The sequence below is a fragment of the Musca vetustissima genome, unplaced genomic scaffold (genome assembly GCF_032173495.1).
Source record: "Musca vetustissima isolate MV318-11 ecotype Yass unplaced genomic scaffold, APGP_CSIRO_Mvet_v1 utg268698, whole genome shotgun sequence".
In the NCBI taxonomy this organism is placed as follows: Eukaryota; Metazoa; Arthropoda; class Insecta; order Diptera; family Muscidae; genus Musca; species Musca vetustissima.
In genome coordinates this window covers 6,147-19,165 of record NW_026876404.1, presented here as the reverse complement: position 1 = coordinate 19,165, position 13,019 = coordinate 6,147, and the positions used below count along the sequence as shown (strand labels likewise).

The 13,019-nt window shown below is 36.4% G+C and overlaps 1 pseudogene; it reads left to right on the top strand.

Moving 5' to 3' along the window:
* Positions 1-61: 61 nt before the first annotated feature.
* On the top strand, positions 62-12,457 carry LOC133320953 (octopamine receptor beta-3R-like; annotated as a pseudogene).
* The last annotated feature ends 562 nt before the right edge of the window (positions 12,458-13,019 follow it).

The window sequence follows — 13,019 nt, the reverse complement described above, 5'->3', positions numbered from 1 at the left end:
TGTCACCTGGAATATCCACTGAATATGACACACAAAACCGTTTGTTTATGCTGGCCATATTTGGATACTGCCCGCTCTCATCTCCTTTCACGCCAATATTTCGGTTGGTATACGACAAGGCTCAACATTTCAAGGAAATATCCCCAAAATCCCGATCAATGTTCCTTTGTGGTGAACAAAGCTTATGCCCTAATATCCAGTTCGGTAGGTTTTGGATACCCGGCATTGTGATGTTGGTTATGTATTTCCGTATATACAAGTGAGTATGAGGGGGCAATTTAGAAGGGAATGTATGTAAGTATGTATTCTGAAATATGTTCGTTTGTTGTTTGTCATTGCAGAGAGGCAGTTGCGTCAACGGAAGGCTTTAAGCCGCACTAGTTCCAACATTTTGCTAAATAGTGTACATATTGGCCGTCAGACAGCCCACCAATTTGAATTATTTACATCCCAGTGAATGTGAATTAACCCTAACGAGAGAAGAGACTCATAGTGCCATAAGTCATTTTGAGGTAAGTATGGATCCAAGGGACTACCACAAGGCGTAGATTTTTTAAAGAATATTTTTTCAAGGGACTACCACAAGGCGTAGATTTTTTAAAAGAATACTTTTTCAAGGGACTACCACAAGGCGTCGATTATTTAAAGAATATTTTTAAGGGTCTATCACAAGGCGTAGATTTTTTAAAGAATGTTTTTTCAAGGGACTACCACAAGGCGTAGATTTTTTAAATAATATTTTCTAAGGGCCTATCACAAGGCGTAGATTTTTAAAGAATATTTTAAGGGCCTATCAAGGTGTAGATTTATTAAAGAATATTTTTTAAGGGCCAATTGAGGTGTGGATTTATTAAAGAATATTTGTTAAGGGCCAATTGAGGTGTGGATTTATTAAAGAATATTTTTTAAGGGCCAACTGAGGTGTGGATTTATTAAAGAATATTTTTTAACGGCCAACTGAGGTGTGGATTTACTAAAGAATATTTTTAAGGGCCTATCACAAGGCGTAGATTTTTTAAAGAATATTTTAAGGGCCTATATAAGGCGTTGATTTTTAAAGAATATTTTTTCCAGAGCCTATATAAGGCGTGGATTTTTTAAAGAATTTTTTCCAGGGCCTATATAAGGCGTGGATTTTTTAAAGAATATTTTTAAGGGCCTATCACAAGGCGTACATTTTTTTAAGAATATTTTCGGCCTATAAGCAAGGCGTCAGTTTTTAAAGAATATTTTTTCAAGGGACGTAGACTTTTAAAGAATATTTTTTCAAGGGACGTATATTTTTAAAGAATATTTTTTCAAGGGACATATATTTTTAAAGAATATTTTTAGAGGGCCAACTGTGGCGTGGATTTATTAAAGAATATTTTTCAAGGGACGTATATTTTTTCGACTGTCTTGTGGTAAAAGTACTTTTTCAGAAAATGAGTAGTCCATTGAAGATATCCATTGGTCTATAGAAAATCAGTTCATATGAATAGTCCCAAGAAAATCTTCAGACCTCCGTTCATTAATAGGTTTTCAACCACTTGTACTTGGATAAATATTTAGAGCAACTCTTGTTCTGTAGCTGACTAGGGAACTTTTAGGTATTATCGTAAACTTAACCAAAAAATCCACACTTAAAGGGTTTTTCTTCAATATTTCCCTTTTGACCTGAAAACATGGCATACACTAATCGGTTTTATCTGCTCTTCTATCTCGCACACACCCACACACTCACTCACTTATATCCATACCGTACATTCAGGAATGCCGCAAAAACCGATGATGACAAAGATGAATGCGATGAGTTACGGGTGCCCTCACCACCACCCGATCGTCTTAGCCGTAGTAGTATTGATTGCATGATATCGAACAGGAACGTTATGAAAAGGTGACCCACACGATAGTGCACCCTGAATGATCTCATTACACTATGCGGCCACAAGCAATAATGCCACACAGCAGCAGCAATTACAAGTGCCCTGCACCAATAAGGATCTCATCAATTATAATCCGCAAATTTGGCAGGATATGAAAAATAGCTCCACCCTTCCAGCAAAGCATTGCCAATACCCATACCTCGGTGAATGGGAGTGGTAATGGCGGTGGTGGTGGCGGCAACGGTGTTAAACAAGTTGCAAAATCCCTCTGTCCTCCATAAGATACACCAGCAGCAGGATTCAAATTTCTATCAAAACTATGGTTGTGATTCGGATCAATACCACGGCGTCTTTGGTGGTAGCGGTGGCAGTGATTGTGGCCAGACATGTCCACAGTGATGACAGCGAGAGCAACGATTATTAATAAAATTAAAACAAACTGCCGCTCCTGCAACCCTCATACCCCTCTCAGAGGATAATAAAGAGCTTAAACGTACTATTGAAGATAATTATTTGTATTACAAAAACGAGCAAGCGGGTCAATTGCAAAAGGCCAGTGATAACGGACCAGCAGCAGCAGCGACCACCAACACGAACACAACAAAGAATTCTTTTCGGCAATCAATAAGCACTTTAGTGAGACTATCCAGTTTGTCGCAGTTAAAAATGGTGAAAATCGCAGACGGAGCCAGGCCACATGGCTCAGGGGCAAAGAAACGCCTTGCCGCCAGTAGCTGAGAATTCCTTTTAAAAATTACGACGATGTCAAGGTGAAAAAGACAAAACATTTAGATTCCCTTAAGGAGGGTTCGGTACAGTCCACACCCAAATTGGTTAGCAGTAAGGGCTTCAATCTGAAATCTCTGCTGGCGAAAACCAAACGTTCCAGCACGGAATGTTTCTCGCTGGAAAAGAAGCGGCATCAGCCAATTGCGGAGATTGAATCAAGTGACTCACAAGTTCAAAAGATCGAATCATCAACTCTTCCACAGCTATAATGGCGACAAAGACAGAATTTGGGTGTCCGTTCCCGCGAGCACAGTAACACGGTTGGATGTCTATTTGCCGAGGCTTTTCGGTGATAGCGACTCCACCAGCCGTTATAATCACGATGCTCTGCCGGTTAGCCCATGTTTCCCCCCAGCCTAAGCAGTTCACCAACAACAACAAATCATCATCAGCATTTTGTTATTAGTGACACATCCACCGTGTCCCTGGATGTTTTTACCACACTGGCTGCATCGCCAACCACCAATGCCCCCACCACCCAGCAACAGCAACAACTTGAACCCACATTACAACCAACGAACATTTCACCCAAACCGGAAATTATTTTAGATTCCACCCTAACGCCGGCCTCCTCAATGCAACAACATCGACGTGGTTCCGCCGGCAATGGCCTTAGCGGCAGTGGCGGTTCTTTAACAGGAGAGGAGAAAGACTTAGCATCACCTTTATATCAACGTCCTGACAGTGAACCGGAAACAACACTCACGACTACCTCTGTTAGTGGTGGTGGACGCAAACGTAGCTCACTACTGACCGGTTATGAGGGTATCCAGACGGTGCGCAAACGACAGGCCTCCGTGGTCACCTACGATGTGAATGTCATCAATTTCTCGCAGGACAATAGCGATAGTCGAAGTTATATACCGATGGGTCGCGTTTCGACGAGTTCGGCAAGTAAGTACAAAACCTATTTTGTTACCTTTAATTTATTTTATTGTTGTTTTCATTTGTGATTGGGATATTTTGTAAACAATCCTAAGTAAAGAAATATTTTTTTGGAGATTTTTAAAGAAGGTATGTAGGTGCAATCTGAAAATCGATTAGTTTTATTAGAGATTGAAGAATATGTTGACTATTTTTTAGGAAGGTACCAGAAGAAGTGGACCGATACACCCAGCATGCGACTTGGCTCATGTTCTTCATTTCGATATGTTGATATACACGGTACCCCTTGAATGTTTATATATTGAAGGCCCACATCAGGCTTAGATACGTTGTTACTAGGTTACATTAAAAATGGCCTTGCCTTATTGAAAACTTAACTTCGCCGTCTGGAGTAACTGGTGCTTGTTCAATTTCTAAATAACATAGTATCGAGCAGGATCTTTATGAAATGGCGACCCATAACGATAGTTTATTCTCAATGATTGCATTATACTATGCGGCTAGATGCAATAATGTCACAACAGCATCAATTACTAGTGTACCGCACAAATAAAGTTCTCATCAATTACATTTTGCAAGTTTGGCAGAATTAGGAAACCCACCTCGATAGTGCAACCTTAATGAAACCATTACCCTATGTGGCCGAATGCAATAATGCCACACAGCAACATCAGTACCCTGCAAGTACCTTGCCCCAATGAGAATATCACAAAAAATACACAACTGTGGCCGCAAAGAATTCCCTTTGTACTAACTCATGCTAATTTTTGGTTCTAGCTTGTTAAAAACCTGACTTCGACGACGCTAGTGATCGTTATACCCGTTAGATAACGAAAGAAGCATCGGCAACGCCGACTGATATATTCTAAGTTCTCTTCCAATCAATTCCTATTTCCCTAGTCCTGTCCAGGGACCCCATCTTCTAGTCATTGGGTTTATGGCGGATGACCCATAAATTTCAGATTTTTATCAATCAATACATTGTGTGAGATCCCGCTTATTGCTAATGCAACTTTTTCGTCTCATCTTATTCGATTTTCTAATTTATCTCAAAACATCCGAAGCAAACGGAAACAGCCAACCGTTTGCTTCGAAGCGAATCTTTAACCAATAAATTCGTTGGATTTAGTTCTGCTTCGACCGAAATTGTTGATTTCTGCTCTGTGTCGGACTTATAGGTATAGATCCATAATTCGTCATACATGACGATGAGGCCCTTCATCACTATGGATATATTCAACATATATGTCCTCAAAGACGTCGCAGTTTTGAAAGAACATTGAAATGAAATGGATGTTTCGTACACGAGCCTTTCTGTAACCTATTACTTACTTACTTAGCTGGCTTGTGACAGATCTTTCGTTTCATAAGCCGAGCTTAAAAAAGATTTCCAGTCGCGTCGGTCTTTTGCGCAGATTTTCCAATTTGAAAGACCATTTTCGACAATGTTGTCTTCGACTTGATCTTTCCAACGTATTTTGGCCTCTTCTGTGTGAACCATCTGGCTTGCTTTTATATGCCTCCTGGCTTGCCTTTATATGCCTTCTGGGCTGGGGCATCTTCATCCAATCTCACAACATGACCTAGCAAACGTAGTCGCTGCAGCTCAATACGTCTAACAATGTCGATGTCCGAGAATAGCTGGTACAACTCATGGTTCATTCGACGGCGATATTCACCGTCAACGCAGATCGGAGAATTTTTCTCTCAAACACTCCAAGAACTGCCTCATCTATTTGCGAAAGTACCCATGCTTTAGATCCGTATAACAGCACCTTTTACATGAAATCGGACAAAAGTATTTATGCGAACTCTATCTAAATCTGAACCGATTTTTTTTCAATAGGGTTCGTCCATGATCATAATTGCGACGTTTACTTTGTTTATAATTTTATATCAAAATACGTACGGACATTCCCAAATCGACTCAAAAACTATTCTATTCATATTCTCAAAAGGAATTATGGATCTATCTCGTATCCTTTTGCATGTTATAAACATATACGCAAAGACAGAATACTCGGTATGAAGAGATGGTACGAACGATAACTGTCGAAGGAATGTAACCGATATGATACAAACTTTGCACATCGGCAACGCCGTACTAACTAGTCTTCAAAACAATTATCGAATCACTTTTACCACTCCGATCGAGACCACATCTTTTGACAACAAAAATAGATGAAGTCATTAGATCCCAAATCAGGTCTGTACAGCGTATGACCTATCAATTCCAATTTTTGGTTTTTAAAAAGGCGCAAACACCAATGGGATCTTACATTGTTATAGTCCTCCTGTTCGTTTATCAAATTTTCGGAATATTTCAGATAAACAACTTCTAGTGTTCCATTCTGATTTGATCGTCATAAGTAGCTCAAGCGGACCAGTCGCCATCTGAAGTACTTCTTGAAGGCACACACCGTCGATTGCTGTTTTGTATCACGCTGAGATCTATGATTCTGTCACCTGTGACGCCACCATAAGTCGAAGTGTGTATTAAATTTGTCACTTCATTGGCAGTACAATACCTGTGAACTTCAATATAATGACTATAGTGGCGTGCTTCATAATTCAATTTGACAACGATCCGCTTGAGATTTTACATTGTGAGTTCTTCCGAGTCAATATAACACTTCAAATCTTCCATTTTTGAAATGGTTCAGTACAAATCGACGCCTCCGAACAATAGTATGCTAAGTCAACAATACATGCATGTTTTAAAGTTCTTTACGTTTTTAGATACTACGGTCCTTAATTTAAATTCTCTGAAATTGTGGTAATCATCGGCCAATCCAAAACAAAGTTATAAGCAAAAATGTACTTAGCATGACACGTAAGATTTAAGAAACTTCCATGCTTTGAGAGCTTCAGCTGAAAAACTCACTTTTCAGACTTAGCATACTATTCTTCGGAGGCGTCGAAATATCATTTCCCACATGCACCTCTCTGGCATTTCGGTTAATTCGGTTTGTACCTCATCGAAATAATAATTTCCTACCTTATAGCCTTGTCCTTCCATCCGTCTGTATGAATGACTTAATCTTCAACAGAAATTGCAATCTTCTGGACATGTTTTCAACCAAATAGACACCAGTTTAGTATTCTCACTAATGGACGACACAAATCAGTAGGAAAAGTATGGATTTGTTTTTAAATGTCTTGTTAACCACTAAGTCAGGCATCAACGAACTTTTCAGTGAGGTGGTATCTCTGACATCGTAAGTACCTCGATTTGTTACAAGAAACATTTGGGTATGAAAGGTTTTTTGTAAGCGCGGAAACTTCCATATCTGTTATGAACACATGTTCAATTTTGTTTCGATTTGGCAACTTATTCATATAGAAACAGGTGTTCAATTTTTTACAATGGAAAAATTAGAAATGCGGATGTGTGTGTGTTTTTTTTTTTTTTTTTTTTTGAACACCTGTTTCTATATGAAGGAGTTGCCATATCGAACTTTCTGAATTGCCTCGTACAAGATCAGTATAGGGTACGTTTTTTCAAACAAATTGGCAGTAATTTTAGTGGGTACAGAAAATATCTAGTATGGGTCCACTTTTATGTATAAGCTTCATGCAATGTTAATGGTACTGAGGATTTATCGCAATTTTATAAAATATCCCTACTTACAATATTGTTATATCGTCCATTTAGTCAAATACATGTGATGGAAGGTATAACATTTCGATCCGGCCAAACATAACATATTTTCATTATATTTTACTCAGTCAGTAATTATATAATAATCAGTTAATAATTATGCAGTATTTTTTGAAATTGTTTACAAAATATCCCATATCACACAACCACTAATATATTACTCTATAAAATATATTATACAATATTGTAATATATGTTATATAACCATATAATTATATAAAATTATCTTAACAAATTAATAATATACCATCATCAACACCATATCTATTCACATTAAACCTTTTTTCTTTCACACCATACTAAGGCTTTAAAGCTCTCTACATCATAAGTCTTTTTAACATTTCAAAAAGAAACAACTAACCTTTCATCTGTGTGGTTTAGACTACTAACCCCTATCGTAATTACTTTTAAGGGGAGGGAAAATTCTCTATCACGAACATTGTTCTACATTAAAGTTTTATGTTTGAAGTTAACGTTAAGTGAAATGTCTTCAAGTTTATTGCAGTTCATTCGTCGTTCTTGTTTATTTTTTTGTTTTGTTCATTTTGTTAGTTCGTCATGTTATTCGTTGTGTTATTGACCATCTGTTAAACGTGTTTTTTGTTTTGTTCTTGGTTTAATGTTTTGTTTTTTGTTTCGTCTTTCTCTCTCCTCTTCCTCTAAGTGTTATTAATCACATCAATGTTCCCTTAAACGTTAACAATGATCTGTTCCATTCGCCAGTCAGTGTAACAACTTTGATTGGTGTAGGCAGTCACATTTGGGTTCCTTAATTAACATCATGGACTTCCATTTGCTGCTCTGCTAATTTCATCGGGTTAATTAGTCTGCAAAACATTCCAATGTAGTAATATAAAAATGTGGTAATACATTGCTTTCAATGAATTAGGATGAAATAAAATAATGAAAAAAATAAGTGGGAGAATTAGGAATGATGGTACTCAGAATCTGAGGATGTATTTTTATCATGATTAGATTTAGACATAGCTTTCATGTCATGTGTCCGATGTCGTCTAAATGGTGTCCCAGATTTATAATATTTGTCTCAATGAGAGGAAATTTTTATATTCACTTAGAATGACATGTATTATTTAATCATGCAAATTATGCACCAAATACCTAACGATCGTTTATTTGAGACGAAATTTAGCACAACGGAAATTAGGATCAACTATAGTGTATACCTAAAGTAATTTAAAGTATCTATAATAACAAAAAATTTAGACTGTAAATTTCTTAAAAACTATTTAATATGTAAGTGGAATTTGACGTAGACGTAGACATAAACATAAAATAAACATTCGGTATATACATTATATATACAGATTTCTCTTGTTCAGTGAATTATGCTAAAAATTGATGGGGAATATTTTTCTTCCTTATACCATCCTTCTAAAACGACATCTTATGGGAGAAAATGGATAAAAACTAGTAATAAGTACGATATTAACCCTAAAATCAGTATTTGTTTTTTTTTTAAGATTTTTGACGTTTAGGCTGATTTTTGAGTTTTAGTCTATTCTAAGACTTATAGTAAAACATTATGGCGAATATTTCTGTAGAATATTTTGAGCAGCTTTAACCCCGTTTTGAATGAGTTTTAAATCACTTCTGTCACTATATACCTTAAATGCAAGGGTTTCAAGAAATCATAATTCGAAAATTATAAAAATTCTTGAAAAGGGGGAATATTGTCCCCCTTTTTGGGTTACCTCCAGACGTATGCTTTCAAAACGCCCTGTCTTCTTTTTTAAGCCTCTTTCATAATCTGTTGGAGTTTTCCGGTAATTATCAAAAAAATTAAAATTGTATCACAGTGTAATTTAATATAATTGGTACAAAGTCAGCCTATTTTATTTTCTCCGGCTTCATGTCAACTATCCACCAAATTCCTATAGACCGAACATTATACACATGCAGCCAAAAATATTAGAGAGAAACAATTGTTAAGCTTCGTTTCTATCTGTATATTAATGTAGGTATACCCAAAGGACGTAGGGTATCATATAGTCGGTCTCATCCGACATTGGTCTTTCTACTGGTTTAATATGGATTTTGTTTTTAAATTGTTTTGAAATTATTATATGGTACCATATCTCCCTACTGAAATTATCAAGATGAGGGTACCGACCAATTTTCGGTATTTTGAAGGCTAATGTGGCATTCCGCGATATTGCAAGGTAAACGCACTTTTTCGAAAAATTGTCTATATATCTCCAAGTTTTCATATAGTCTCCCCATAATGGCACCGCCCCCTTTTGGGAAGGTTTAAGCACATTTTCCTACCGATTTTTTTTAATTGGTTGGATCAAGCTTTCGTTGTTTTTAAAGTTTTTACGATTTTTCCGAAAAAAACATAATCGATATTTTGACAAAGCCCCCCAAAAATATCAAAACAACGACAGATGTCGATGATTTTTTTTTCCAAGAACACGGATTGAAAATTACAGCAACTTCAGCGGAAAATTCGTCCAAATACTGGGACTTTCATGTGGAGGTTATGTGAATACTGGAATCAATTTCGAAGACTTGATGGGAAATGGCGTACAATATTCCGTTTAATTTTTGATATTTGATGTTCATAACTCCGATTTGCAATCTGATTGTAATATGGAACTATTTTTTCAGAGCATGAACTATAAAAATACCATTAACCCCATATAAAGAATTTTTAAGGTGCCTTATGTGTTACGAAATACTCTTGGAAAAACTTGTCGATATAGGTCAAATTTGTCATATTCCCTATAAAATTTTCTTTATTTCCCAAAATCATTCGCTCTAGTGTAGTTTCATGTGGGGTTGGAAATTTATTGGGGAGTCGGGGTTTACAAAAATTGAATTTTTTATTTAATACTGTAATACTATACTATACAATTCAAATGTTCAACAACTCTTGAAAATATAGCCGATTTATTGTGTTAACACCAAGTGATTCTCAAACTTTAAAATATACCCACAGCCTATGATCTGCCGAGATCTATGGTATTAACACAAGTTTTATTATTATCTTATTATATGTATTCTTTAAAGAGTTTACCATATTTAGAGAGGTTGAAATTGGATTAACAAAATTTCAAAATGTTGACACTTTTTGGGGAAGGTACTAGAAGGATGTGACCAACGCATTCCATATTAAAGATGGATCTATGTAAAGTAAATATATTACCATATGAAATTATCAAAAATTGTGCCTTTTGTGGGAGATACTAGAAAAAGTGAACCGATGGGAGTGGATCAATAAATTAAGTTTAAACCAGTGAACAGTATAGTCGAACGGCCCGACCATATGATACCCTACACAACTTCCACGAAAACATAACTTTCTGTATGCTCTGAGCTTCTGCAATATTTCGCGATATTTGTACCATCTTGACGGAGGTCAACAAATATTTCTAATATTCAGTACAGCCCTTCTAATTACTTGTCCAGATTCCCTTCACCGTGGTTTGTATTGTGATGTTCGGCTTTCAATTGTGGCCTATAGATCGACTCGAAAAAACACAAAAAGTTAAGTTTTCGGTCCACTTCATCCCAATATTATTATCTGATCATCACCAAAAATTATAGGCGTTGTCCAGCACTATATATGAATACACATACGACAATATAATTCGTATTAATTTAATAGTCAACCACTCCTTTTTGATATACTATCAACTTCTCGGTATATGTCCTTCAGGGGTAAAAATATACGCTATAGAATACAAATTTTGTCATTTTTCACACTAAAATCGGAGTCCATTTGACCCGCTAAATATTGGCCGGTCTTTATCAAAATAGGCATGCCTATTCTTTAGCCCGATCCCCTTCTCCATGTAAAATTTCGCGTTCAGTATATGGCTGTCGTTTCATATAATATTTACAAAGTTTAATATTTTTGTCCCTTTGTGGTGGAGGTACTTAAAGGAGTACTTTGGGGCGACAGTACCCGAAAGAGTGGACCGATATTACCTATCTTCGAACTTGAACTAAGTGTCAAAAAATATTACGCAAAGTTTGGATGAAATCTGTTACTCCCTTCGAGAGTTATAGTGCTCACCAGCCGGCCAGACAGACGGACGGAATTTGTAAATCGGCTCCAAATTGTATGAAACGGATTTAGTCAAAGGTTTGGGTCGATTAGGCACATTTTTACTCGCAATTTTTTTCCATATCAAAGTGTATATACCCTAATTAGCCATAAAGGTATAACAAAATAACGTTGAAATTGTTGATGTATGCCCGATATTATTCCGCCAATGTAAATCTCCATTATTTTCAGATGTGGGCATTTATTTTCAAATAGGTTTAATATTTAAATACAATTACAGATTATTAAAAGTAGTAGTATAAAAGAAACGCTTTACTTACACTATCCATGCTGAGGGGTTATATCATTTTGAATTGTAAGGCATTTACTTTGATATATTTTATTCTCAAAACACCTCAGATTCTGAGTTCCTCATTAATTTTAGGGAATCATAGGATATTTGGCATCAGAAATAGCAGTTTTATAGCGGGTTATGTCTCTTATCTTCTTCTTCTTCTTTTCAACTATCATTTCATCTTTAGAAAAACAAAATCTTCTCTCTGCTTTTCAAAGTCATTCTAATGTTCAGTGCATGCCTTCAGCATGGAAACGTTTCGTTATCAATTATATCGTACATACATTTCGATATTCATCTGACCAATAAAAAATCTACTACAAAAAATTAAAAAATAAAATAAATATTGTAAATAAAACGCCTAACTAAAATTATTATTCCTATAACTTTCTTTTGTATATATTTTTAAATTTACAAAAAAATGTAAAAAAATCCTACAACTACTATGAACAACTACTACCATACCAACCAAAATGTACATATGTGTATATCTCTGTATATCGACCACAATCGTTTGCTACCTACCTATTGACCGAACGAAATCCATGATAACCTCTTCCTCAACCTCCCCCGTCCACCACCACAAACTCCAGAATTCGATCCAGATTTCTCAAGTAAATCCTCATTGAAAAGACGCGGTGGCATTTGCATTTTTGTCGACGAGGAAGAAGTCGAACAAATGCTTGACCACAATGTGGCCACACAACATCACCACAATGGTGTCGACGGTAGTGCCGTTGGTCGTGGTCGCGGTGGTGATGACGGCAGCGGCGGCGGTGTCACCAAGTGTCTTACATTCAGTGTCAATAGTATGACCCGGGGTAGTGGTGAGCGTAGCAAATGTCTCTATTGTGGAGCTGCTTTAAAAGCTCAACATCAAGCGGATAATAGTAGTAAGCGAAACGATAAGCAAACGCGTCACAAAACAAAGACATTGGCACAGAGGTTAAGAAGCTTCGGCTGGCATAGAAATCGGTGGTTGTACAAACACAGAAAGCAACGCCCGGCCGGATGTCAGTGTGGGGCAAATGGTGAGTTTGAAATTAGAATGAAAAACGAACAACAGAACCGAACAGAACAGAAAAAAACAACAGCAACAACAATAGCAACAAAGCCTACAGAAATGAAAACAATAAGAATTGCAAAGAATACAAAGTTGTTGTTTGGAAATCATACACATAACCACTACATCAAATGCAGTAAGAACAGCAACAATAACAAGTATAACAATAAAAGTAAAACAATTATAACAACAACAGCTACAGCTACACAATTTTACTTACTACCGCTTCTTAAACTAATGCCACCACAATCACCACTGCAATAGCAACAATAAAATAAAAACAATGCATACCTAATTGAATCCTACTTTAATGTGTATTGGACCGTATCGATTTTTTTTAATTTTTAATTGAAGTAAAAATATACAAAATCAAAAATTTATTGGATAAATAT